The sequence below is a fragment of the Rana temporaria genome, chromosome 1 (genome assembly GCF_905171775.1).
Source record: "Rana temporaria chromosome 1, aRanTem1.1, whole genome shotgun sequence".
In the NCBI taxonomy this organism is placed as follows: domain Eukaryota; kingdom Metazoa; phylum Chordata; class Amphibia; order Anura; family Ranidae; genus Rana; species Rana temporaria.
This window is the reverse complement of record NC_053489.1, coordinates 372,593,660-372,621,374: the sequence shown is the minus strand read 5'-3', so window position 1 is coordinate 372,621,374 and position 27,715 is coordinate 372,593,660. Positions and strand designations below refer to the sequence as shown.

The window sequence follows — 27,715 nt, the reverse complement described above, 5'->3', positions numbered from 1 at the left end:
CATTCACCATAACCACTACAGTATCTTTAGGACATACAAGCAGTGTTCCTTCAGTACTTATAAAGCCTAATATCACACAGCTCCTTTCTCTATCTGCAATATAGAGAGTGTCCTGACTTGCCTGGTCGCCCCTCCCCCCTCAAGAGGCTTTTTCCACATGAGGTGGGGGAGGAGGACTGCACTGAGGTAAGGAAAGCTATTTAGGGAATCAAAATACCATTAGAAACGCTTTCATCCACACACAAAATCAGTTATCGAAGCCTTCAAACAAAACGTAATAAATCCACAACCGTACATGCGATCGATACAGCGACTACAACGTTTGAAAGACACGGCCCTTGTGAACGCAGCGATATGAAATTTATGTTGATAAACTTAAAAATGTGGCCATGTCAGCGATTTAGAAAATAGCGTGTTTGTGTGTTTTGCAGAAACATTTTTTAGATAATTTAACATGAGAGTCTATGAGAGAAGATTTCAGGCACTTGTCCTTTAGAAGCTCCAGGAACTAAAACTAAAATACGTATCACAAAACTGATCACATTGCCTGAAACCAGACAACAATACCTACATTTTGATATATAAATTGTGTATGACAAGTAGATCTTGTGGGCGTGAGAGCAATTTGTTCCCCCTTTTTTTAAAGATAATATTTTTTGTGGATGATCTCCACTCTAAAGGTCACATGACACACTCTAAACCTGCTCCATAAGATTACATTATAACCGATAAAAAAATCACTAAACGTAAATTGCGTTTTCACAAAAACCGTAAAAGATATCAATCTAAAAAGTCATGTTTGGATAGCTGAATATTTTGTGACCGCTTTAAAGTTTGTTTGGTGTCTGTAAGTGAAAGTATGAAGGAGCTGAAACTTTTGGCAGAACGTGTGTTTTGAAGCAGGAAAAAGGATGTTCTCATTGACTTCAATGTTAAAAAAAAGTGTCTAAAAGCTTAATATTTTAAAAAGTATAAATAGTACAAAAAAACTTGAAGAAGTCCCATCGTTAGCTGAACGAGATGAACATTTTAAAAGTTGAATGGTCTCAATAGCTGAAAGTATGCAGAAGTTACGCAGAGCCAAAAAACGTACGGAATAATAAAAATAATAATAAAAAACGAATATCAATACTGGGAATGCTTATTAAGCATTCCCACTAATAAAAAACGAATATCAATACTGGGAATGCTTATTAAGCATTCTCACTAATAATAAAAAACGAATATCAATACTGGGAATGCTTATTAAAGCATTCCCACTAATAAAAAACGAATATCAATACTGGGAATTCTTATTAAGCATTCCCACTAATAAAAAACGAATATCAATACTGGGAATGCTTATTAAAGCATTCCCACTAAAAATAATAAAAAATTAATATCAATACTGGGAATGCTTATTAAAGCATTCCCACTAATAATTAAAAACGAATATCAATACTGGGAATGCTTATTAACCACTTGCTGACGGCCGTACGACTTTGTACGGCCGCAGCGCGGCTCCCAATCTCTAACAGGCCGTCTTTTTACGGCCGCCCCTTTGCACGTTCCCCGCGCGCGCTCCCGAGCGCGCAGCGGGGAACTGCTGTGCTGGCCGTGTCCCTTGGACACAGCCAGTCACAGATCGCCGTGAACTGCCAATCGGAGCGGCCGTTTCCTAGGCGATCTGTGCGGCCAATGAGAGATGATCTCATATGTTTACATATGAGATCATTTCTCATTCCCGGCTCTCGCAGACAGCGGTGCGGTCAGGGGAGAGAGGAGACGGATCTGTGTCTCTTGTACATAGAGACACAGATCGGTCACCCCCCTTCCCCCACAGTTAGAACACTAATATTAGGGTACACATTAACCCCTTCCTCACCCCCTAGTGTTAACCCCTTCCCTGCCAGTCACATTTATACAGTAATTAGTGCATATTTATAGCACTGATTGCAGTATAAATGTGAATGGCGCCAAAAATGTGTCCGATGTGTCCGCCATAACGTCGCAGTCCCGGCAGATCGCCGCCATTTCTAGTAAAAAAAAAAAAATAATAACAATTCTGTCCCTTATTTTGTAGGCGCTATAACTTTTGCGCAAACCCGTCGCTTATTGCGATTTTTTTTTTTTTTTTTTTTTTTAGGAAGTGGTTAAAGCATTCCCACTAATAATAAAAAACGAATATCAATACTGGGAATGCTTATTAAAGCATTCCCACTAATACATTTACGGATATCAATACTGGGAATGCTTATTAAAGCATTCCCACTAATAAAAAAACGAATATCAATACTGGGAATGCTTATTAAAGCATTCCCACTAATACATTTACGGATATCAATACTGGCAATGCTTATTAAAGCATTCCCACTAATAAAAAACGAATATCAATACTGGGAATGCTTATTAAAGCATTCCCACTAATTAAGAAAAATAATAAAAAACTAATATCAATTCTGGGAATGCTTATTAAAGCATTCCCACTAATTTACGGATATCAATACTGGGAATGCTTATTAAAGCATTCCCACTAAATATCAATACTGGGAATGCTTATTAAAGCATCCCCACTAATAATAAAAAAGGAATATCAATACTGGGAATGCTTATTAAAGCATTCCCACTAATTAAGAATAATACATTTACGGATATCAATACTGGAAATGCTTATTAAAGCATTCCCACTAATAATAAAAAACGAATAACAATACTGGGAATGCTTATTAAAGCATTCCCACTAATAAAAAACGAATATCAATACTGGGAATGCTTATTAAGCATTCCCACTAATAATAAAAAATGAATATCAATACTGGGAATGCTAAATATAGCATTCCCACTAATAAAAAACGAATATCAATACTGGGAATGCTTTTGAGCATTCCCACTAATAAACAATATAATGGAAGAAAGACAACATTTGAGTGATTCTGATAAAAGAATTAGATTAACACAAAATAGCATAGAATAAGGCCAAATTGTTCTGCCCCTGTTTCTGCCCCTGTTGTAATTAGTGGGAATGCTATAAATAGCATTTCCAGTATTGTTATTCTTTTTTTATTAGTGGGAATGCTATAAATAGCATTCCCAGTATTGATATTTAGTGGGAATGCTATATTTAGCATTCTTAGTATTGATATTTAGTGGGAATGCTATAAATAGCATTCCCAGTACTGTTATTCGTTTTTTATAATTCCTAATTTTAATTAGTGGGAATGCTATATTTAGCATTCCCAGTATTGATTTTTGTTTTTATTTTTAGTGGGAATGCTATAAATAGCATTCCCAGTATTGTTATTCGTTTTTTATTATTAGTGGGAATGCTATAAATAGCATTCCCAGTACTGTTATTCGTTTTTTATAATTCCTAATTTTAATTAGTGGGAATGCTATATTTAGCATTCCCAGTATTGATTTTTGTTTTTATTTTTAGTGGGAATGCTATAAATAGCATTCCCAGTATTGTTATTCGTTTTTTATTATTAGTGGGAATGCTATAAATAGCATTCCCAGTATTGTTATTCATTTTTTATTATTCTTATTAATTAGTGGGAATGCTTTAATAAGCATTCCCAGTATTGTTATTCGTTTTTTATTATTAGTGGGAATGCTTTAATAAGCATTCCCAGTATTGATATTCGTTTATTATTAGTGGGAATCCTTTAATAAGAATTCCCAGTATTGATATTCGTTTTTTATTATTCTTAATTTTATTAGTGGGCATGCTTAATAAGCATTCCCAGTATTGATATTAGTTTTTTATTATTAGTGGGAATGCTTTAATAAGCATTCCCAGTATTGATATCCATAAATATATTATTAGTGGGAATGCTTAATTAGCATTCCCAGTATTGATATTCGTTTTTTAGTGGGAATGCTTTAATAAGCATTCCCAGTATTGATATCCGCAAATTTATTAGTAGGAATGCTTTAATAAGCATTCCCAATATTGATATTCATTTTTATTAGTGGGAATGCTTTAATAAGCATTGCCAGTATTGATATTTAATGGGAATGCTTTAATAAGCATTCCCAGTATTGATATTCGTTTTTTATTATTAGTGGGAATGCTTTAATAAGCATTCCCAGTATTGATATTCGTTTTTTATTATTCTTAATTTTAATTTTATTATTCCGTACGTTTTTTGGCTCTGCGTAACTTCTGCATACTTTCAGCTATTGACACCATTCAACTTTTAAAATGTTCGTCTCGTTCAGCTAACGATGGGACTTCTTCAAGTTTTTTTGTACTATTTATACTTTTTAAAATATTAAGCTTTTAGACACTTTTTTTTAACATTGAAGTCAATGAGAACATCCTTTTTACCGCTTAAAATCTCATGTGCTCATGTGCTGCCAAAACTTTCAGCTCCTTCATACTTTCACTTACAGACACCAAACAAACTTTAAAACGGTCACAAAATATTCAGCTATCCGGCCATGACTTTTCAGATTGATATCTTTTATAGTTTTTGTGAAAAAGCAATTTACGTTTAGTGATTTTTTCAGAAAATTTTATAGATTATAATGTGTTTCTATGGAGGTGATTTAGAGTGTGTCATGTGATCATTACAGTGAAGATCATTGAAAAAAAAAATATCTTTAAAAAAAGGGGGAATAAATTGCTCTCACGCCCACAAGATCTACTTGTCATACACAATTTATATATCAAAACGTAGGTATTTTTGTCTGGCTTCAGGCAATGTGATAGGCATTTTATTTTTAGTTCGTGGAGCTTCTAAAGGACAAGAGTACCAAATTTTCTCTCATTGACCGTCATGTTAAATAGTCTAATAAATGTTTCTGCAAAACACACAAAGACATTCTTTTCTAAATCGCTGACATGGCCACATTTTTAAGTTTATCAACATAAATTTCATATCGATGCATTCACAAGGGCCGTGTCTTTCAAACGGTGAAGTCGCTGTATCGATCGCATGTACGGTTGTGGATTTATTAAGGTTTGTTTGAAGACTTATTTCATGTATTTGGTGTGTGAATTTAAGGGCGTTTGTAATGGTATTTCTTTCCCTAAATAGCTTCCTTTACCTCAGTGAAGTCCTCCTCACTGACCGGGGGGGGGGGAGAAAACCTCTTGAGGGGGGAGGGGCGACCAGGAAGTCAGGACACTCTCTACTTTGCAGATAGAGAAAGGAGCTTTGTGTCCTAAAGATAGTGTAGTGGTTATGGTGAATGGCTTTGGTGCAGGCTCAGCAATTCAGCTATTCAGCATTCCCACGCGCATTTTCCTCAGGAAATGCATTTTCTAGTTATTATTATTCCATACGTTTTTTGGCTCTGCGTAACTTCTGCATACTTTCAGCTATTGAGACCATTCAACTTTTAAAATGTGCATCTCGTTCAGCTAACGATGGGACTTCTTCAAGTTTGTTGTACTATTTATACTTTTTAAAATATTAAGCTTTTAGACACTTTTTTTTAACATTGAAGTCAATGAGAACATGCTTTTTACCCCTTAAAATCTCATGTGATGCCAAATGCTTCTTCTCCTTCATACTTTCACTTATAGACACCAAACAAACTTTAAAACGGTCACAAAATATTCAGCTATCCGAAAATGACTTTTTAGATTTGATATCTTTTACGGTTTTTGTGAAAAAGCAATTTACGTTTAGTGATTTTTTCAGAAAATGTTATCGATTATAATGAGTGTCTATGGAGCTGCTTTACAGTAGGTCATGTGATCATTACAGTGCAGATCATCAAAAAAAATTATCTTTAAAAAAGGCGGAACAAATTGCTCTCACAAGATCTACTTTTCATACACAATTTATATATCAAATTGTAGGTATTTTTGTCTGGTTTCAGGCAATGTGGTCAGTTTTGTGATAGGCATTTTACTTTTAGTTCCTGCAAAACGCACAAAGACGCTCTTTTCTAAATCGCTGACATGGCCACATTTTTAAGTTTATCAACATAAATTTCATATCGATGCGTTCACAAGGGCCGTGTCTTTCAAACGGTGAAGTCGCTGTATTGATCGCATGTACGGTTGTGGATTTATAAAGGTTTGTTTGAAGGCTTATTTCATGTATTAGGTGTGTGTGGATTAAAAGCGTTTGTAATGGTATTTCTTTCCCTAAATAGCTTTCTTTACCTCAGTGCAATATTCCTCCTCACTGACCTGGGGGGGGGGAGAAAACCTCTTGAGGGGGGAGGGGCGACCAGGAAGTCAGGACACTCTCTACTTTGCAGATAAAGAAAGGAGCTGTGTGTCCTAAAGATAGCGTAGTGGTTATGGTGAATGGCTTTGGTGCGGGCTCAGCAATTCAGCTATTCAGCATTCCCACGCATTTTCCTCAGGAAATGCATTTTCTAGTTATTCCGTACGTTTTTTGGCTCTTCGTAACTTCTGCATACTTTCAGCTATTGAGACCATTCAACTATTAAAATGTTCATCTCTTTCAGCTAATGATGGGACGACTTCAACTTTTTTGTACTATTTATACTTTTTAAAATATTACGCTTTTAGGCACTTTTTTAACATTGAAGTCAGTGAGAACATGCTTTTTACCCCTTCAAAGCTTCTCTGCTACCAAAAGTTTCAGCTTCTTCATACTTTCAGCTACAGACACCAAACAAACTTTAAAACGTTTACAAAATATTCAGCTATCCGGCTATGACTTTTCAGTTTGATATCTTTTACAGTTTTTATGAAAAAGCAGTTTAGGTTTAGTGATTTTTTCAGAAAATGTTATCGATTATAATGTTTCTATGGGGCTGCTTTAGAGTGGGACGATGACATCATTAGAGCAGAGAGCTGTAAAAAAAAAGTATCTTTATAAAGGGGGAACAAATTGCTCTCACGCCCACAAGATCTACTTTGTCATACACAATTTATATATCCAAACATAGGCATTTTTGTCTGGTTTCAGGCAATGTGCTCAGTTTTGTGATCCATGTTTTACTTTTGGTTGCAGGAGCTTCTAAATGACAAGAGTTCCAAATTCTCTTCCATTGACTGTCATGTAAAAAAATCTTTAAATCTCCCAGCAAAACGCACACAGAACCTCTTTTTTAAATCGCTGAGATGCCCACATTTTTAAGATTATCAACATAAATTGTATACCTACTGTATACGTTCACAAAGGCCTTGTGTTTTAAACGGTAAAGTCGCTGTTTCGATAGCATGTACGGTTGTGGATTTATTAAGGTTTATTTGAAGGCTTCTCTCAGTCATTTGGTGTGTGAATTAAAGCATTTGTAAAGGTATTTTTTCCCTAAATAGCTTCCTTTACCTCAGTGCAGGGGGGGAGGGCGACCAGGCAAGTCAGGAAACTCTTTACTTTGCAGATAGAGAAATGAGCTGTGTGATATTAGACATCCTGATCACCCCCTCAAGAGGCTTTCTCCACACCAGGGAAAAAGTCTCACATTACTGTGTGTAGTTACAGACAGAAGAACAGGAAGTGAGGGTTTCTCAGAAGAAATAAGGACATTTAAAAGCAAAATCAAATCATGAGGTAAGTGAAAGAGGACTGCACTAAGGTAAAGGAAGCTGTTTAGGGAAAATTTGTTACCTTTACAACCCCTTTAATGATCAAAATAGTCTTTATAAGTACTGAAGGAACACTGCATGTATGTCCTAAAGATAGTGTGGTGGTTATGGTGAATGGCTTTGGTGTGGGCTTAGCAATTCAGCTATTCAGCATTCCCACGCATTTTCTGCAGGAAATGCATTTTCTAGTTACAATTCTTAATCTAATATTTAACAGCAGGGCCCATTCCTGCGCCCACCAAGAGTAACTGTGAGGACTTAGTGTTGTGGCACCAGCGCCAGCACCAAAGGCCCAATTTTTCTACCACTGTTCAACAATGGCATGTAATTACAATTATTGATATAATAGTTCACAGCAGGGTGTGAGGGCTTACAGTGTTGTGGCAACACCTAGACCTAGGGCCCAAATTTCTGCAAATTTCTGAGTATATATGGCAGGCCCCTACTTTCAAACATCCAACTTACAAACGACTCCTACTTGCAAACAGAAGGAGACAACAGGAAGTGTGAGGAAATCTATCCCTAGGAAGGGAAATTCTCTTTTGTAAGAGGTGTCTCCTGTCCACTGATGCTTTATCACCAATCCTTGTTTCACAAAAAAATTTTTTTTTTTCAAAAAAACATTTGTCATTGGGACAGAAAGTGAGGTGCAAACTTCTGAACAGATGCGCACAGACAGCAAAACAAATGTTACAGGGGTGTTAACCCTTCTCTATGTTTTCCAAAATGCTTAAAAATAGATGTTTTGGGCTGGAGACACACTTTAAAAAAGTACCAGTTCAAAATTACAAACAAATTCTACTCTTCATCCATATTGCAGGGACCTGACATTACATTAGCTTTAATGACTTTCAAATGACTTTTTTTCTTATAGTAATGTCATTTTGTGCAGGGACAGTTCTAAACACGTGAGACTTCACAGACATACTATAGACACCCAGCAGTTACGATTTTTAAAGGGATTTAAAAAAAAATCACTTTAAGCATCATTAAAATCACTGGGCCAAATCTACAAAGCAGATGCGCCGACTTAACTTGAGATTTCTAATTTTGCACCGCGCGTATCTTTGCGCCCGATCCTCAAAACGAGATACGCCTTAAAATCAGTTTTTTCCGTCCTACCTAAAATAATTACACCGGCGCATCCTCGGACGCAAATTACGCTAGTCACGCCGCTGTTTTTGATAGACAAAGATGCAAATGAGGGAGATAGGGCGATCCACATAATTAAGTGTGTGCGCCGTAGATTACGCCCTGTGCGCACCTGTTAGTTTCCCTGCGCAAATGTACACGTTATAAAAGCAGCCCTAATTTTACACATGCTGTGTAAAGGTCTGCTGAAGCAACAGCATTGAGGAAGAGCTGAGAACACATATTTGCTGGACTTCAATCTGTCTGCCAACATGCCCGGGCCATCCATGATCCTAACGGCACTCGCTACTTTAGAGGCGCAAAGAAGGAGGAGGGCACAGAGGAGGAGGGCACAGGAGAGGGTATACCGCCCACGCCGAGATCTCTTTGGCATGCCTGCTTCTGAGGTCTATGGCAACTTCCGTTTTAACCGGGAAGCCATCCTTGAATTAACCCGAATCCTGCAGGATGATCTCACCACCCCAACCCAACGATCCCATGCCCTGCCACCTCTCCTCAAAGTAATGGCAACACTGCAGTTTCTTGCCACTGGGTCTTTCCAACGAACATGTGGAGGTCTGGCTGGGATGGCACAATCCTCCATGAGCAGGTGTGTGCACCAAGTAGTCCCTGCAATACTGAGACGCATGGCCAATCAATTCCAAAAACCCACCCAGGAGGACCAGCGATTGAAAACCATGACGGACTTTTACCACATTGCCCGATTCCCACGGACCATCGGGGCCATTGATTGTACCCATGTGGCACTACAGCCCCCCCATGAGACAGAGCACCTGTTCCGGAATCGGAAGCACTGGCATTCCATAAATGTCCAGGTAATCGTAGATGCCCATGGCCTCATCTGGCACGTCTGTGCAAAATTCCCTGGATCCTGCCATGACAGCTATATATTCCGGCAGACCAACATCTACAGAGATTTGGAGCTGAACCTGTATGTAGACAGCTGGCTGATTGGTGAGTGACATGGGTGTCAGGTATGTCCCCCCCATGATGCAGACATCACGAGGGGCACATGCATGACTAACATCCTTCTGTCTTTTCCCTTCCAGGTGACTCTGGATATGCCCTGGGACCCCATATGATGACCCCATTCAGGAACCCCCAAACCCCAGGAGAGCAACGCTACAACAAGGCTCACATACGCACCCGGGCAGTTGTGGAACGCACATTTGGGCTGCTGAAGTCCCGCTTCAGATGCCTGGATAAGTCTGGGGGTACACTGTTGTATTCCCCAGACTTTGTGTGCCAGATCATCGGTGCATGTTGTATTCTGCACAACTTTGCCATGAGAAGGGGACTGGAGATTGACATACGTGCTGACCTGACCCCCGACTCAGGCAATCCCCCCCTAACCAACTCTACCCGGTCTGCTGTGCCCAGGAGACGCCTTGCAGAAGGCATTTTTTTCACAGTAAACGCACATGAATAATGTCACAATGAGAATGTTTCTTTTCACAGTAAACGCACATTAATTATGTCACCAAAAGTGATATGGTCCAGAAATATTTAGACAGAATAAAGGTGGATAAAGCACCTGGACCTGATGGCATCCACCCACGGATCCTAGGTGAGTTGAGCTCTGTCATTTCAAAGCCACTGTATCTAATATTTAGGGACTCATTAATGACAGGAATAGTACCACTGGATTGGCGTAGAGCCAATGTGGTGCCTATATTTAAAAAGGGAACAAAGTCTTTACCAAGTAACTATAGACCTGTTAGTCTAACTTCTATAGTTGGGAAGATACTGGAACGTTTAATAAAAGACCACATGGATGAGTTCTTGCAGGAAAAAAACTATTTAAGCAGCAGACAACATGGATTCATGAAAGACAGAAGTTGTCAGACAAACCTGATTTCCTTTTATGAAGAGGTAAGTAAAACCCTGGACAGAGGCGTGGCTGTGGACGTGATATATTTGGATTTTGCAAAAGCGTTCGATACAGTTCCGCACACACGGCTCATGTGTAAGGTAAGGTCTACAGGATTGGATATATCAGTTTGTAAATGGATAGAAAATTGGCTGAAAGACAGAATTCAGAGAGTCGTGGTTAATGATTCTTACTCTGAATGGTCCAATGTTATCAGTGGTGTACCCCAAGGTTCAGTGCTGGGACCCTTACTTTTCAATATATTTATAAATGATATTGGGTCTGGGATCAAAAGTAACATTTCTGTCTTTGCAGATGACACCAAGCTATGCAGTGGAATAACTTCCTTGCAGGATGTCGCCAATTTACAAGCCGACCTCAATGCTCTGTCTAATTGGGCGACTGAGTGGCAGATGAGGTTTAATGTTGATAAATGTAAAGTTATGCACTTGGGGGCTAAGAATATGCATGCATCATACATACTAGGGGGAGTACAACTAGGGGGATCTGTAGTGGAGAAGGATCTGGGGGTTTTAGTTGATCATAAGCTCAATAATGGCATGCAATGCCAAGCTGCGGTTTCCAAAGCGAGCAAAGTCCTTTCTTGTATTAAGAGAGGTATGGACTCCAGAGACAGAGATATAATTTTGCCCCTGTACAAATCATTAGTAAGACCTCATCTGGAATATGCAGTTCAGTTTTGGGCACCAGTTCTCAAAAAGGATATCGGAGAACTGGAGAAAGTGCAGAGAAGAGCTACCAAACTGATAAGAGGCATGGAGGAGCTCAGCTATGAGGAAAGATTAGAAGAACTAAATCTATTCACTCTTGAGAAGAGGAGAATTAGGGGGGATATGATCAACATGTACAAATATATAAGAGGTCCATACAGTGTACTTGGTGTTGAGTTATTCACTTTACGGTCAACACTGAGGACAAGGGGGCACTCTTTACGTCTAGAGGAAAAGAGATTTCACCTCCAAATACGGAAAGGTTTTTTCACAGTAAGAGCTGTGAAAATGTGGAACAGACTCCCTCCAGAGGTGGTTCTGGCCAGCTCAGTAGATTGCTTTAAGAAAGGCCTGGATTCTTTCCTAAATGTACATAAAATAATTGAGTACTAAGATTTGTAGGTAAAGTTGATCCAGGGTAAATCCGATTGCCTCTCGGGGGATCAGGAGGGAATTTTTTCCTCTGCTGTAGCAAATTGGATCATGCTCTGCTAGGGTTTTTTGCCTTCCTCTGGATCAACTGTGGGTATGGAGTTGGGTGTATGGGATTGTATTGTGTTTTTATTTTGTTTGTTTATTTTTTTGTGGTTGAACTGGATGGACTTGTGTCTTTTTTCAACCTGACTAACTATGTAACTATGTAACAATGAGAATGCATGCACACCACTGTGGTCCCTAGCACAGACACATCACATGCACATCGAATTGGATTAGATCCAAGTACCCCCCCCCCTTTGGTACTTGGGAGCAGTAACGCCACGCCACGGCTCCAATTATGTCACTGTGCATTCATACACCATTCAGGAACCTGGGATCACTTCTCCCTGATCCCTTCTCCACCAAAACTGAGGGTGACACCCTTATTTTATCAGGAATGCCACCCCCCCACATTCACACATCATTCACACACATAAACCAAATCATAAGTACAGTATAATAAACAAAATCATAAAAAAAAAAAAAAAAAAGTACCCCTGCAAATTAATTCCGGCGGCGAGTGCTCCGTCTGGGCTGCCCAAGGGCACGGGCACGGCCACGGGCACGGCCAACTGTAGGATCTTCACGGGGGGGTGTTAGCAGGGGAGGGAGGATCTTCACGGGGGGGGTGTTAGCAGGGGAGGGAGGATCTTCACGGGGGGGTGTTAGCAGGGGAAGAAGGAGCCTCCCCTGGTGTCTGTCCTCCTGCTGGCCTGCCCTCCAAGGCCACTGCTATCCTGTTCAGACAGACAGTGATGGCAGCCGTATTGGCCTGGCCAGCCCGGTTATTGTCCTGCACAGCCCGGGTATTGTCCTGCACAGCCTGGGTCAGGGCAGTCACCTCCTGGGCCACGCCTGTTGTGGCGGTCTGCAGGGACCACAAACATGTGATGACCCCCAAAGAGTTTGTGGCCACATCACCGAGTGACTCCCTCATTGCACCCAGGCTGTGCTCCATCTTGGTCAGAGTTTTTTTATCTCACCCAGAGTGCGGGTCTGCCGGGCATTTTCCTTCTGCAGACTGGCCGGCAGACGCTCAAACCCCCCCTGGTCTCCTGGGTCGCCATCCTGCTTGCCCCTGAGGCTTGTGGCTCTGGAGGAGGGGAGAGAGTGACCCTTGTGGTTTGCAGCCTGTTGGGGGAGGAGTGGGAGGGGCTACCCCTGATGGTGGCCTGACTGCTGCCAGCCTCTGGGGTAGCCCCAAGGGTATCCTCAAATGTCATTAGATCAGAGGCCAAAAAGATTTCCCTGCCAAGCTGCATATCTTCTTCTTCCACCCCCTCATCCTCCTCCCCCTCATCCTCCTCCCCCTCATCCTCCTCATGAGGGGAAGTTTGACATCTCCCCTCCCCTGGGGACTCCTCAGCAGCCTCTTGTCCTTGGGGTGGTGCAGCAGCCTGGCCTGATGGGCCAGCAACCTCCTGGTCATCTGTGGAGGACACCAAACAATCACAGGTTTGAGGATCCACACACTTGGCACATCTTCCCTTCCCCCACCCACACATGCTAATCACCAGATAGAAAATCAAAAAACTTACCTGGCCTCACAGGAACATCAGAGTCAAAGCCAGGCAGGCCCACCACCTGCTCTGGCTGGAAACACCGGGCCACTGCCCATTCCTCCTCAGTCAGCCGGATGGGGCATGGTCCCCCTCCTCCAGTGCCCCTCCTATGGGCAGTGAGCTTTGCCACCTTATTGCGGACCACGCTCCTCAGATCATTGATCTTTTTCTGGATGCCAGCGGGGGTCCTCGTCTCTCCCCCCCGCCACATTTATGTGATCCGTAATTTTTTTATATATCTTCTTCCTTTGGCCCGGGGAGGTGTTCCGGCTATCAGGCCCATGTAAATATCGCCCATATTGGATGATATACCTGGCAAGGATTTGCTTCTCAAAATGTGTAAAATTAAGCTTCCTGCACTTGGGAGCCATCACAGACACCACTCAGCAACAAGAAAACTCACAGGACAAACAAACAAAAATACACACACAACAAACAAAAATACACACACAACAAACAAACAAAAATACACACACAACAAACAAACAAAAAGCAAAACACACAAGCAGACAGCTACTACAAAGTCAAAAACAAACACCCAAAAAACAAACACAAAATCCAAGCAGAAAAAAAAAAAAAAAACACTTAGCAGAAACAATCAAACAAAAAATACACTTATCAGAAACAAACAACAACTACAATCTAATACTCCTCCAAAACTTCTCTATCACACACAACTCACCAACAAACACCGACAAACATTCAGAGCAGAAGCAACTTGCTCTAGGAAGGGAACACAGGGAAATACTTTTGCAAGGGAAGTGTGTTTGACTGGGGCTTTTTTTACATAGGGCGATCCTCAAACTAAGTATGCTTGGCCTTTTATCTATCTCACTGATTGCGCCGAGCAAAGTTCTGCACATGCCCAGTGAGCAGCAGATTCGTGCGTGCATGCGCAGTACGGCCGGCCCTTCATTTGCATGGGGTCACGGCTCATTACAATGAAGCACGCCCACTTCCTTCCCACTTGCAATAACCCCGCCTTACGCCTCGGAATTTAAGTTACGTAAGCGCAATTTTGTGCGCAAATGCGCTGTGGATACGGCACTTATGACACCAACTTAGGGCACCGTAACTTAAATGACATAAGTTTTGAGTAACTTATTTTTCGCCGCTGGCTGTGGATTTGGCCCACTGCTCCCAAAAAAAATGGCAATTTTTAAAACTTTTTTTGCATTGATACATGTTCCCTGGGGCAAGACCCGGGTCCCCAAACCCGTTTTACGACAATAACTTGCATATTGGCCTTTAAAATTAGCACTTTTGATTTCGAACGTTCGAGTCCCATTCGGTCTGTTGGAAGGTTCTGCTGCCAACCGAATGGGGGGGTGTTCGGCTCATCCCTACTGGTCAATAAGGACATCATCTTAATTAACTGAGTTACTTGAGTCTTCAGAAGCTCGATCTGAGTGTCACCATCGTCAGCACTTATTATCCTGACCCCGGCAGTGGATTCAGGTTTCTGACCCTTTTTCTTACTGTCCAACATGACTTCTTCTATGACAATCCGGATCAGATCTGGGTACTTCAGGATAACACCATCTTGCCGGGTTCTTAACAAAAGGGTAATAGGGTCTAAAGGCTGGAACTTGTTTGGCTCTGATTTTGTCCACCTTCTAAGCAGGATCTGGTGTATAATTTTGTCCAGCTGCCTCATGTACTCCGACAGCCTCTCTCCCTCCTTCTGATAAGAGTGTTCCATCTGGTAGATAAGATCAGAGACTTTCTCGGTACGCCCAAACACATCCTGCAAGATGTTTAGATAGTCCTGAGCAAGACAGTCCCGCTTACTGAGTTTCAGGTTGCGGATGGCCTCTAAGGTGGATCCCTTCAAACTCTCTGATTCTCTGTTTCTTGTGAGTTTCTGGAATGTCCCATTCATCCAAAGCTTGTGTGGCCTGATCCAGCCATTCTTCAAAACTGTCCTCCGTTGGAGGTACTGGTTGTTTTCCAGAGAAAACCCTGAGTTTCCTGTAACCAGCTGCTGAGTATGTTGGAGGGTTTTTCTGACATTTCGGAACAAATTCTCCAAGGGCAGCACAGATTTCTGGCCCGATTGTGGCTAGAGGTGACAGAGCAGGAACTTTTGGTTTGCTAGAATCAGCTTGACTGGATGAGGCGGGGCCTTCTTTTGGTTCCTCTGGGTGTATCACATTAAGTTCCCCTTGGTTGGCCAACTTCACGCTGGTGCCCTTAAAGTGTTCAGGGATTTCCTGTTTCCACTCAACCAATGCGTAGGTATGTGGGGTCCCTGTGTCTGTTTTTACAGCAATCACCCACGCTTTCTTGTCTGGGGACAGTGTCTTCATGGCTTGACCTATTTGCTCTTCACCCCAGGACTCTCCTGTAATTTCAAGTACCGCGCTGCGGTCTGAGTGGGAGTTTTCTTCTTTACACCACTGAATGGCAGCAGCAGAATACATTTTGATGCTGGTATGGGTTCCGTCTAGGATGTAGGAGTCTTGGTTGCAGAGTTGCAGGAATCCCGGAAGAGCCCCCACGTGTAGCACTACCCCCGAAGGAGCTGCTGGTTTAGATGTAGGCCTGCACTCTGCCTGTCAACCCCCCTTAATTTGGCTCGACCCCACCTTGGCACAAATGGACAATAATGTAGTTGTGGACCCTGAATGGTTATAGGAATCCACAATTATACCACACAACAATAAATGCAGTCAAATATTGTTACATTACTATTGTTCACCTGCCACACAGCTGCTACAGACAGAGTCCCACACAAGATATGGTTTACCAAGTGTTAAGATGTTTACTTGGCAAAAAGAATAGAACATCAATTATGCAAAGAACATTAAATACATACAGCCCTCTGCAATTGTCACTGCAAATGCAGCCAATTCTGAATATCCTTGCAATCAGACCCAAATGACCAGATCTGAGTGAGAGTATGGTGGAGGAATCTCTCAATGCAATGACGTCAGCACTGGCACACCTCTCCACCAGGTCTCGCATAAAACAGCAAAAATCACAATGCAATACAAACTGTTTTATAAAAGAGACACATAAACTCCCAACTGTATGGCTCCTCCTAGTTGACAGTTCAACTGATGTGTGTCCTGTAGTTACGACTTGTAGGAAAAGAGGAAACAGGTAGGTGCTCCTTTACGAGTAGCAGAAGATTATCTGCTAGCTTTGTTGATGCACTTATTTATTTGTATTCCAATAACAAGGTGGAAGGAAACAAATGCTTGATGCCCACAATGTAATAGTAAAGCAATGCGCCAATTTACCCAAGGCATTGTATCGCTCTCAGTCTCAGGAGGCAGTGTGTCCCCGCTCACAGCGTTGTAGATGTCGGCAAGCACAGGTGAAATCTATGGTAGTCACACTCCTGCAATACAGTTAACTATGTTGATGGGCAAGTGCCATTCTCCCTGCTTCTCCTCCTTTCGCTTCCGCAGGCATTCAGCTGCTGCAGGAGGAAAATGGAGAGATTGGTTCCTCTATGCCAGTGTTTCTCAATATTTTTCAAGCCAGGGCACCCTTTAAGTATACTCCTAGGTCAGTGATGGTGAACCTTGGCACCCCAGATGTTTTGGAATTGCATTTCCCATGATGCTCAACTACACTGCAGAGCACATGCGCATCGTGGAAATGTAGTTCCAAAACATCTGGGGTGCCAAGGTTCGCCATCACTGCCCTAGGTGAATGGGGCTGCACTGCAACCACCCTGCAAATGTGTAGTTGCAACATTGTGATGATGCATTTAAGGGGTTAAAACAGGCTGTCTGGAGGCAACATATTGCCTCTTTACCGGCTGTCAAATGCCTCTGAAAAGCGATCTGAGCATAAATCGCTTTTCAGTGGAACAGCATTTTTTTGCTGGTACTATGAACAAGCAAAAAAAAAAAGAAAAAAAATCGGTTCTGTTTGAACACATATCATGTAAACACATACATACACTGTATATAATATAATATATATATATATATATATATATATATATATATATATATATATATATATATATATATACAAATGTGTGGAATTATTTAATTAATATAAATAGGAGACAGTGGGGAAGTTAAGAAAGTCACGGAATATTCACTAGAGCACAAGATATTCACTAGAGCACGAGGCTTTATTTATAATCCACTATTCATTAGAAGAAAGAGCCGGCGTAAAGATAAAGCTGCTCTCTAGGTGGCGCAGCCAATGCAAGGTATGGATGTCGGAACAAGCATATCTTTTTATGTCGTTTACGTAAGTCGTATGTGAATGGGGCTGTGTGTAGGTTACGTTCACGTCACAGGCATTGAGCCGGCGTATCTTAGGGCGTAAATTCGACATGATACTGAGCATGCACGCGCATGTGCCGTTCGTTCGGCCATGCATCTACATAGGGTCACGCTTAATTTAAATACAACACGCCCACGACCTGCCTACTTTGAAATACGCGCGCTTACGCTGGCCCATTTACACTACGCCGCAAGTGCTTTGTGAATACTGCACTTGTCTCTCTAAGTTGCGGCGGCGTAGCGTAAATAAGATACGCTACGCCCGCACAAAGTTACGCCGCCCTACGTGAATCTGGGCCAAGATGTATAAAGTATGTTGGTGGGAAAGTAAGGAAACAAACACATTGAGGGGGGGGTTTGAACCCGCATACCCCCCCTTTTTTTTGTACGTTTAAGAAGCACATAAAGAATACTCGGAGGACTAAAGAAGTCTTTCGAGTATATAAGGGCCAGAAGATGGGGGGGGGACTGGGCAGGGGGAGGGGGGACACTGGCTGAGGATAAGAGGGAGTAAGGAAGTTAATGAGTAGGGGGGGGGCTAGTGAGGGGAACAGTTGAGCCCAGAGCTGGGGGTCTATAGAAACAAAAGGTATAGAAACCATCAGGAATTAATAGTTTATACGGGTGGTTTAAATATATAGAATTATACAGAATAAGGAGGTAGAGGACCTGGACATACAGAGAGAAGATATGTTGGAGAAGAGGGGAAGAAAAAGGAGGGAGAGAGGATAATGGGATACAAACGTAATATAAAGGTATAAAGGTAATAAAAGTGGATTTAGGGGATATGTATGTGTAGCGGAGATGGGGAAGGGGGTGGGAAAAAAAGAGAGGATGTATATCTGTGTATTTATGTATATAAGTATTTCTGCTATTCTGAAGAAAATAAGTTAAAATAATGATAATGAGTATATTGAGAATATATGATAAATGGAAGGTTAAGAATGTTATGAAGCAGTAAAACTATAAGGTAGAATGTAGATGAGGGGAATAACTATAGGGAAATAAAAAACGGTCGGAGGGAGGGGGGAGGTGACCAGGCTGGGTCCTTCTAGCCTAATCAGACCAACCCCTAAATTAGATTTGCACCCGCAGGAACCCTTTGGGAGGGGGTTGAAGGTGGGTGATTTCCCTTTGGGGTTTAGAGGAGGGTAGGAGGGGAGGTGGGTTGAATAAATAGAGGAGGGAGGGATGGGGTAAAGGACAGTATTTGGGGTGGGTTCTTATTTTTATTTTTATTTTATTTCCTTCTTAGAGATGGGGGGAATAAAAATAACTTCCCTGAACGCTAAGGGTCTTAATGTCCCAGAAAAACTAAGAATGTTGTTGAATGATTTGCGGCGCTCAGGGACAGATAGCCTACATACAGGAGACACACTTCAGGACAGGGGAACTTCCACTCCTCCAGAATAGATTCTTCCCCTTGTGTGTATTACGCAGGAAATCAGGAAGCAAAATCTAAGGGAGTATCAATCTTGATTTCCAATAGAATCTCCTGGTCATTAGAGAATAGATACCTGGACCCAAAAGGAAGATTCCTTTTCCTCAAAGGTAGTATTGGAGGAATCAAAGTTACTCTGGCCACGGTATACGTACCAAATGTATATCAAGATGTATTTATGAGGAAAGTTCTCATGGAGTTGTTGGAATTCGCAGAAGGTAAATTAATTCTTGGAGGAGACTTTAATATCTCCCTGGACCCGAGAATAGACACCTCCATGGGAACCTCGTCAATCCCAGAGGGGGTCAGAAGGGGAGTACTGCAGAAATTTCACGAAGCTCAGCTAGTGGATGTATGGAGGACGTTGCATGGAGAAGAAAGGGATTTTACCTTCTTCTCCACTCCACACCAAGTATATTCCCGCATAGACCTGTTTCTGATCCCCCACTATTTAATTTCCTCTGTGATGGAAGTATCAATTGGTAGTATAACGTGGTCAGATCACGCCCCGGTCAGTGTGCGCCTCTCATTGTCCAGTGAGGTGCTCGCCCAGGAGAGAAGGTGGCGCCTAAATGAGAGTTAATTACAGAACCCTGAAGTCAGGGAAGATGTGGCTCAAGAGATTACAGCCTACTTTCAAGTAAATGACACACCTGGGAGTGACCTGGGAATGGTGTGGGCGCACAAGACTGTGATCAGGGGAGTCCTGATTAAACATGGATCAATTCTGAAAAAGACGAGAACAGGTTAAAAAATTACTAGAGGGAATTCAGGCATTAGAACTCCAACATAAAAGGACACAAGAACCTCATATAGGAACAGAGTTAGGTCAGTTGAGAAGGCAGATTACTGAAATCCTACTTTACAAGGCTAAAGTGACAATACAGCGGGGGAAGGAAAATAAATAAGAATGCCAGTATGGTGGCCTGAGTTTATGGGAGGAGCCCGGAGGGTATTTAAGCAGCCCACTCACACATGCTCTTTGTCGGTTCAGTGTGCGGTACTACACGTCACTGGGCCGACTCTTCCCAGCTCACCTCATGTCCGTGAGTCTGCGCATTCAATCGCATTCGACATCGCAAGCGCTTTGCGGCTTCTCCCTTCATGGTCTTCGCCGGCGGTTCCCGCTTACTTTGCAGGTAGGATTCAAACCTTTTCGTATCTTGTGCAATCTTGCAATTCGTTATGCTTCCTATCCTGCATTTCTTTTGGGAAAAAATCTGCTTCTGAGTTACTTTTGCTCATTTTCCAACATCATTCGGCTCAGGCGTAGTACATTTGTAACTTCCTTCTACCAAACATACGATTCATTTGTAAATCCATTTGGAGATTAACATGTGTTTGTATGGGTTCTTTGGCAGATTGAGGTGGTAATTGGACTCACATGGTGCCTTGTCTGCACTTGATTAGCCTGGGGGGATGGGTGGTTGGTAGGTGTTCGGTTTCAAAGCAAGGGGTAGCATACACTCTACAACCAATTCGTATCAGATTCGTTCAATACTCCTTACTATCAATTCGTATCGGATTAATTTCATGCATTTTACAACCATTTTGTATCAGATACATTTCATACTTTCTACCGTTGTGATTCATTGTTTTCCCCATGCCGTGTGTTTTAGTTCCCGCAGCGGAACTTACGAATTGTTTGTTCACGGTTCTTCTCTCTCATTTATTTACCAAAGTTATTGCCTGTGCGTCATGCATGGCGCCACACCACACTCTTGGGATGTGTTGCACATCCACTCCAGTCCAAAGCAAATCCAGTCGCACGTTCACTGTCCCAGGTAGGATTCGCTTGCTTATTTGTCATGTCAAATTCGTGGCCACTCATGGTGTCACCCGTACCATATGTTTGGTTCCCGCAGTGGAGCTTACAAAGCATTGATACGCACTTCTCGTGTTCTATTTTCTACACCAAACCTTGTTGTTTTGCCCCATGCACGGCATCACGCTACACATTCCCGACATGTTTTACTCCAGCCACAGTCCGCCGCAAACTCACTCGCATGGCCCACTGTCGCAAGTAAGATTTGTTATTACATTCTTTATGTCTTATCAATTTGCTACCATTTGTTGTCTCCCATATCGTTCATTAGTGGCCCCTGCGGAACCTACGATTCAAACAGGCGTTGTCCTTCTACCTTATACTACAAACAAACCAGGTGTTTCTATCCTTTCTCAGTAACCCAATTTGTATTGATTGAGACCTTGCAACCATGCAAATCATCTCAGCAGTCTGATACCCTTGCTGAGACCCTTGCAACACAAGACCCTTACAAAAAAAAAACGCAAAAAGGAAAAAAATATATAAAACGCAAAAAAAAAAAAAACAATTGCCGCCACGTAATTTCAGTCCAGCAACCTGACACCTGTTGAGACCGTTGCAACGACGCAAAATTCGTCTCCACAGCCTGACACCCTTGTTGAGACCCTTGCAAACGCAATACCGTCTCAGCAGCCCCACACTCATCAAGGCTCTTGCAACCACACAAAATTGTCTCAGCAGCCTGACACCCTTGTTAAGACCCTTGCAACACATGACCCTTACAAAAAAAATATATATATATTAAAAAAAAAAAAAAAAAAAACGCAATAAATAAATAAATAAATAAAAAAAACGCAAAAATAAATAAAAGTGCAGAAAAAAAAAAAAAATTGCCACCACACAATCTCAGCCCCGCAACCTGACACCTGTTGAGACCGTTGCAACGACGCAAAATTCGTCTCCGCAGCCTGACACCCTTGTTGAGACCCTTGAAAACGCAATACCGTTTTAGCAGCCCCACACTCATGGAGACTCTTGCAACCACACAAAATTGTCTCAGCAGCCTGACACCCTTGTTGAGACCCTTGAAAACGCAATACCGTTTTAGCAGCCCCACACTCATGGAGACTCTTGCAACCACACAAAATTGTCTCAGCAGCCTGACACCCTTGTTAAGACCCTTGCAAACGCAATACCGTCTCAGCAGACCCACACTCATGGAGACTCTTGCAAGCACACAATTGTCTCAGCAGCCTGACACCCTTGTTAAGACCCTTGCAAACGCAATACCGTCTCAGCAGCCCCACACTCATGGAGACTCTTGGAAAGCACACAAAATTGTCTCAGCAGCCTGACACCCTTGTTAAGACCCTTGCAACACATGACCCTTACAAAACGCAGAAGAAATATAAAAAGTGCAAAAAAAAAAATTGTCACCACACAATCTCGGCCCAGCAACCTGACACCTGTTGAGACCATGCAAAATCGTCTCAGCAGCCTCACACCATTGTTGAGACCCTTGCAAACGCAATACCGTCTCAGCAGCCCTACACTCATCAAGACTCTTGCAACCACGCAATACCATCTCAGTAGCCTCACACCATTGTTGAGACCCATGCAAACGCAATACCATCTCAGCAGCCCTACACTCATCAAGACCCTTGCAAACACGCAATACCGTCTCAGCAGCCTCACACCATTGTTGAGACCCTTGCAAACGCAATACCGTCTCAGCAGCCCCACACTCATCGAGACCCTTGCAACCACACAATACCGTCTCAGCAGCCTTACACCATAGTTCAGACCCTTGCAAACGCAATACCGTCTCAGCAGCCCCACACTCATCGAGACCCTTGCAACCACGCAATACCGTCTCAGCAGCCTTACACCATAGTTCAGACCCTTGCAAACGCAATACCGTCTCAGCAGCCCCACACTCATCAAGGCCCTTGCAACCACGGAATACCGTCTCAGCAGTCTCACACCATAGTTCAGACCCTTGCAAACGCAATACCGTCTCAGCAGCGCCACACTCATCGAGACCCTTGCAACCACGCAATACTGTCTTGAGCAACCTCCCACTCGTAAAAGACCTTTGTGACCATGCAGTCTCGCCCCAGCAACCTGGCATTAATTGAGACCCTTGCAGCCAGACAAATCATCTTTGGCCTCATGTACACTGCTGTTGGTAAAAAAAAAAATGGGTTCAGACGGATGTTCAGAGGCATTCGAAACGCATTTGAAACGCCAATGCCTGTAACAGCTTGTAAACACTGCCAGATGCGGTAACTCATGTTTACCAGCGTTTCATTCACAGTCGTTTTCATAAAAAAATTAAATAAAGGGGAATATGGTCTCAGCAACTTGACACTCATTTGAGACCCTTGCTAAATGTAATATCATCTCAGCTACCTCACACCCGTCTAGACCTTTGCAACCACACAATCTCATCTCAGCAACCTGACACCCGTTCAGACCTTTGCAGCCATACAAAGTCGTGGCAACCACACAATGCCATCTCAAAACAAACCTCATAATCATCGCGACCTTTGCAACCACGCAATATCGTCTCAGCAAACCAGACTGAGACCCTTGCAAACACGCAATGCCGTCTCAAAACAAACCTTCATACTCAAGGCCCCTGCAACCACACAATATCATCCCAGCAACCTGACACTCACTGACACCCTTGCAACCGCACAATATTGTCTGCAGTAGTATAAAACACTTTGCGGCAGGCACCTACGTGCAAACCCGAATACAAACTAAACTTGCAAACACACCTCAGTGACAAACAATCAGCCACACAAACACACGGTGGCACCCAGTTGGCCATTCATCTTCAGTGGCAAGCGGGCCACTCATCTTTTCTCTGTGTTTTTTCCCTGCGGTTAGTTCAGGTTTTCATCCAGCACCAGCGAGTGCACGTTGGCCTGCGAGTGCACGTTGGCCTGCGAGTGCATGTATATGGTCTTGTTGAGCACCTGTGTATTGTCTTGATTTTCTCACACCAATGCAAGATCCAGTCCAAGTTCTCAAACTAGACCAAGCATCAGTAGCAGACTTAGCTATGTGGGACAACTTCCCCACCTGATAGAACAGCATTTCAATCTTCATCCCGGCAGTGTCAGCCGAGCCACCAAAGGCTTTTGCAGACATTTTTAGGCCGCCACTGGTTCTCCAAAACTTGGCCCCCAGAAATTCTCTTAAATTTTTTCATCACCCAGTCTTCATCACACCTCGTGCTGCACCCCATCGTGGCAGCTGCCCAGGTCTGGGACCACACTTGAACAGGACAGACACTGTTCTTCACCACAGACAATCAGGCCACAGCCGACATCATCAATTAACCACTTAACCACCAGCCGCCGTCTACAAACGGCGGCAAGGTGGTTGCTTAACTGGGGGTCGCCGTTCTGAAACGGCGCCCACCAGAAGCAGTAATGCGCGCCGCCTCGGGCGCGCACACAGAAAATTCTGTGCGCGCCGGGTCTATGAGACCCGGCGCTACACAAATCACGGTAACTGACCGGCAACGGCGGTCTTTTACCATGTGATCGCGCCGTCCAATGACGGCGCGATCACAGGTAAACAAACCGGCGTCATTTGATGACGCCGGTTCCTCCCTCCTCTCGCTGTACCGATCGGTACAGTGTGAGAGGAGAGCGCGGATGGCAGCAGCAGTGTGGGATGGATCTGTGACTATTGCAGTCACAGATCCATCCATCCCTGCTCAGCCATCCCTGCATTAACCCCTGCAATACTCTGCCTTCCCTGTGCAATACTCTGCATTAACCCCCTGCAATACTCTTCCTTCCCTGTGCAATACTCTGCATTAACCCCCTGAGATACTCTTCCTTCCCTGTGCAATACTCTGCATTAACCCCCTGAGATACTCTTCCTTCCCTGTGCAATACTCTGCATTAACCCCCTGCAATACTCTTCCTTCCCTGTGCAATACTCTGCATTAACCCCTGCAATACTCTGCCTTCCCTGCGCAATACTCTGCAATGCTCTGCCTTCCCTCCGCAATTACTCTGCAATACCCCCTGCGCAATACTCTGCAATACCCACCGCGCAATACTCTGCAAAACACCCGCGCATTACTCAGCAAAACACCCGCGCAATACTCTGCAAAACACTCGCGCAATACTCTGCAAAACACTCGCGCAATACTCTGCAAAACACCCGCGCAATACTCTGCAATACCCCCGCGCAATACTCTGCAATACCCCCGCGCAATACTCTGCAATACCCCCGCGCAATACTCTGCAATACCCCCGCGCAATACTCTGCAATACCCCCGCTCAATACACTGCAATACCCCCGCACCAATACTCTGCAATACCCCCGCACCAATACTCTGCAATACCCCCGCGCAATACTCTGCAATACCTCCGCGCAATACTCTGCAATACCCCCGCGCAATACTCTGCAGTACCCCCTGCCAGTACTCTGCAGTACCCCTTGCACAATACTCTGCAGTACCCCCGCACAATACTCTGCAATACCCCCCGTGCAATACTCTGCAATACCCCCCGCGCAATACTCTGCAGTACCCCCCGCACAATACTCTGCAATACCCCCCGCACAATACTCTGCAATACCCCACGCACAATACTCTGCAATACCCCACGCACAATACTCTGCAATACCCCCCACACAATACTCTGCAATACCCCCGCACCATACTCTGCAATACCCCCGCACCATACTCTGCAATACCCCCGCACCATACTCTGCAATACCCCCGCACCAATACTCTGCAATACCCCCCACACAATACTCTGCAATACCCCCGCACCATACTCTGCAATACCCCCGCACCAATACTTTGCAATACCCCGGCCAATACTCTGCAATACCCAGAAAATACTCTGGGGAAAAAAATGTGTTTTAACCACTTCCTGCCCACGTCATATGAGGTCCTTGACTTTGTGCAGGGATATCTAAATGATGCCTGCAGCTACAGGCATCATTCAGATATCATTTTTTTCAGCCGGCGATTCTCTACACCATAAGAATGATCATGGCGGCTGTTCCGCCTCTTGATCGTTCTTACGGGAGGCAAAAAGGGACGTCCCCACTCCCTTCGCCCTCCGGTGCTTCTTCTGACTCACCGCTGCGATCGAAGCCAGGATCGTTTTTTTTCTTGTTTTTTTTCAGGCTTCCCAGCCTAGAGGTGAGATGTGGGGTCTTATTGACCCCATATCTCACTGTAAAGAGGACCTGTCATGCTATATTCCTATTACAAGGGATGTTTCCATTCCTTGTAATTGGAATAAAAGTGATCAAAACATTTATTTTTGGGGAAAAACGTGTCAAACTAAAATAAATTAAGTAAAATGAACAATAAAAATAAAAAAAAAAATATTTAAAGCGCCCCTGTTCCCGCGTGCTCGTATACAGAAGCGAATGTGTACGTAAGTCCCGCCCACATATGAAAACGGTGTTCAAACCACACATGTGGGGTATCGCTGCGAACGTTAGAGCGAGAGCAATCATTATGGCCCCAGACCTCCTCTGTAACTAAAAACATGTAACCAGTAAAAACATTTAAAACGTCACCTATGGGGATTTTTAAGTAGCGAAGTTTGGCGCCATTCCACAAGCGTGTGCAATATTGAAGGGTGACATGTTGGGTATCTATTTACTCGGCGTAACTTCGTCTTTCATATTATGCAAAAACATTGGGCTAACTTTAATGTTTTTTTTTTTAAAAAGCACAAAACTGTTTTATTTCCCAAAAAAAATGCGTTCGAAAAATTGCTGTGCAAATACCATGCGCGATAAAAAGTCGCAACGACCGCCATTGTATTCTCTAGGGTCTTTGCTAAAAAAGCATATATAATGTTTTTGGGTTCTATGTAATTTTCTAGCAAATAAATGATGATTTTTACATGTAGGAGAGGAATGTCAGAATTGGTCTGGGTGTTCCAGAACGCCTGATGGTGCTCCCTGCATGTCGGGCCTCTGTATGTGGCCACGCTTTGTAAAAGTCTCACACATGTGGTATCGCCATACTCGGGAGGAATAGCAGAATGTGTTTTGGGGTGTAATTTGTGGTATGCATATGCTGTGTGTGAGAAATAACCTGCTAATATGAAACTTTTGTGGAGAAAAAAAAAAAAAAAAAAAAAAACCTTGATTTTGCAAAGAATTGTGGGAAAAAATGACAACTTCAAAAAACTCACCATGCCTCTTTCTAAATACCTTGGAATGTCTTCTTTCCAAAAAGGGGTCATTTAGGGGGTATTTGTACTTTTCTGGCATGTTAGGGTCTCAAGAAATGAGAGAGGCCGTCGGTACTTCAGATGTGATCAAATAGATAAATTTTCAGTAATTGGTACCATAGCTTGTAGACCCTATAACTTTCACCCAGACTAAATAATATCAAAATTTTTTTTTTTTTTTTACCAAAGATATGTAGCAGTATACATTTTAGGCCAAATTTATGAAGAAAAATTCATTTTTTTACAAAATTTTCGTTCTTTTTTCATTTATAGCGAAAAAAATAAAAACCGCAGAGGTGATCAAATACCACCAAAAGAAAGCTCTATTTGTGGGAAAAAAAGGACAAAAATTTCATTTGGTTCCAGTGTTGTATGACTGAGTTATTGTCATTCAAAATGTGAGAGCACCGAAAGCTGAAAATTGGTCTGGTTATTAAGTGGGTTTAAGTGCCCAGTTGTCAAGTGGTTAAGGTAGATCTAAATCACTCCCCATCACTTCCTGTGCAGGCTCGCGCAGCTGTCACTCCGTCACCAGTTAATATCTTATGTAGACCTTTTCCAGGCAAATGCAAAAAGCAGCTGATGCGCTTTCCTATTCCAACCTTGGAATGGATGTTTTTCCAGCAAGAGCCTGGAGCCGACCCAACAACTATCCCTGTCCCACCATGTACATTGCTGACGATGGACTGAAGTCACATCTCACCAACGCAATCCAATTTATTAACCACTC

The 27,715-nt window shown here is 42.9% G+C and overlaps 1 protein-coding gene across 1 annotated transcript in view; it reads left to right on the top strand.

Annotated features, from left to right (window-relative positions):
• Positions 1-27,715, top strand: part of CREB3L3 (cAMP responsive element binding protein 3 like 3) — a 543,910-nt gene that overhangs the window by 386,774 nt on the left and 129,421 nt on the right. The window lies entirely within an intron of this gene.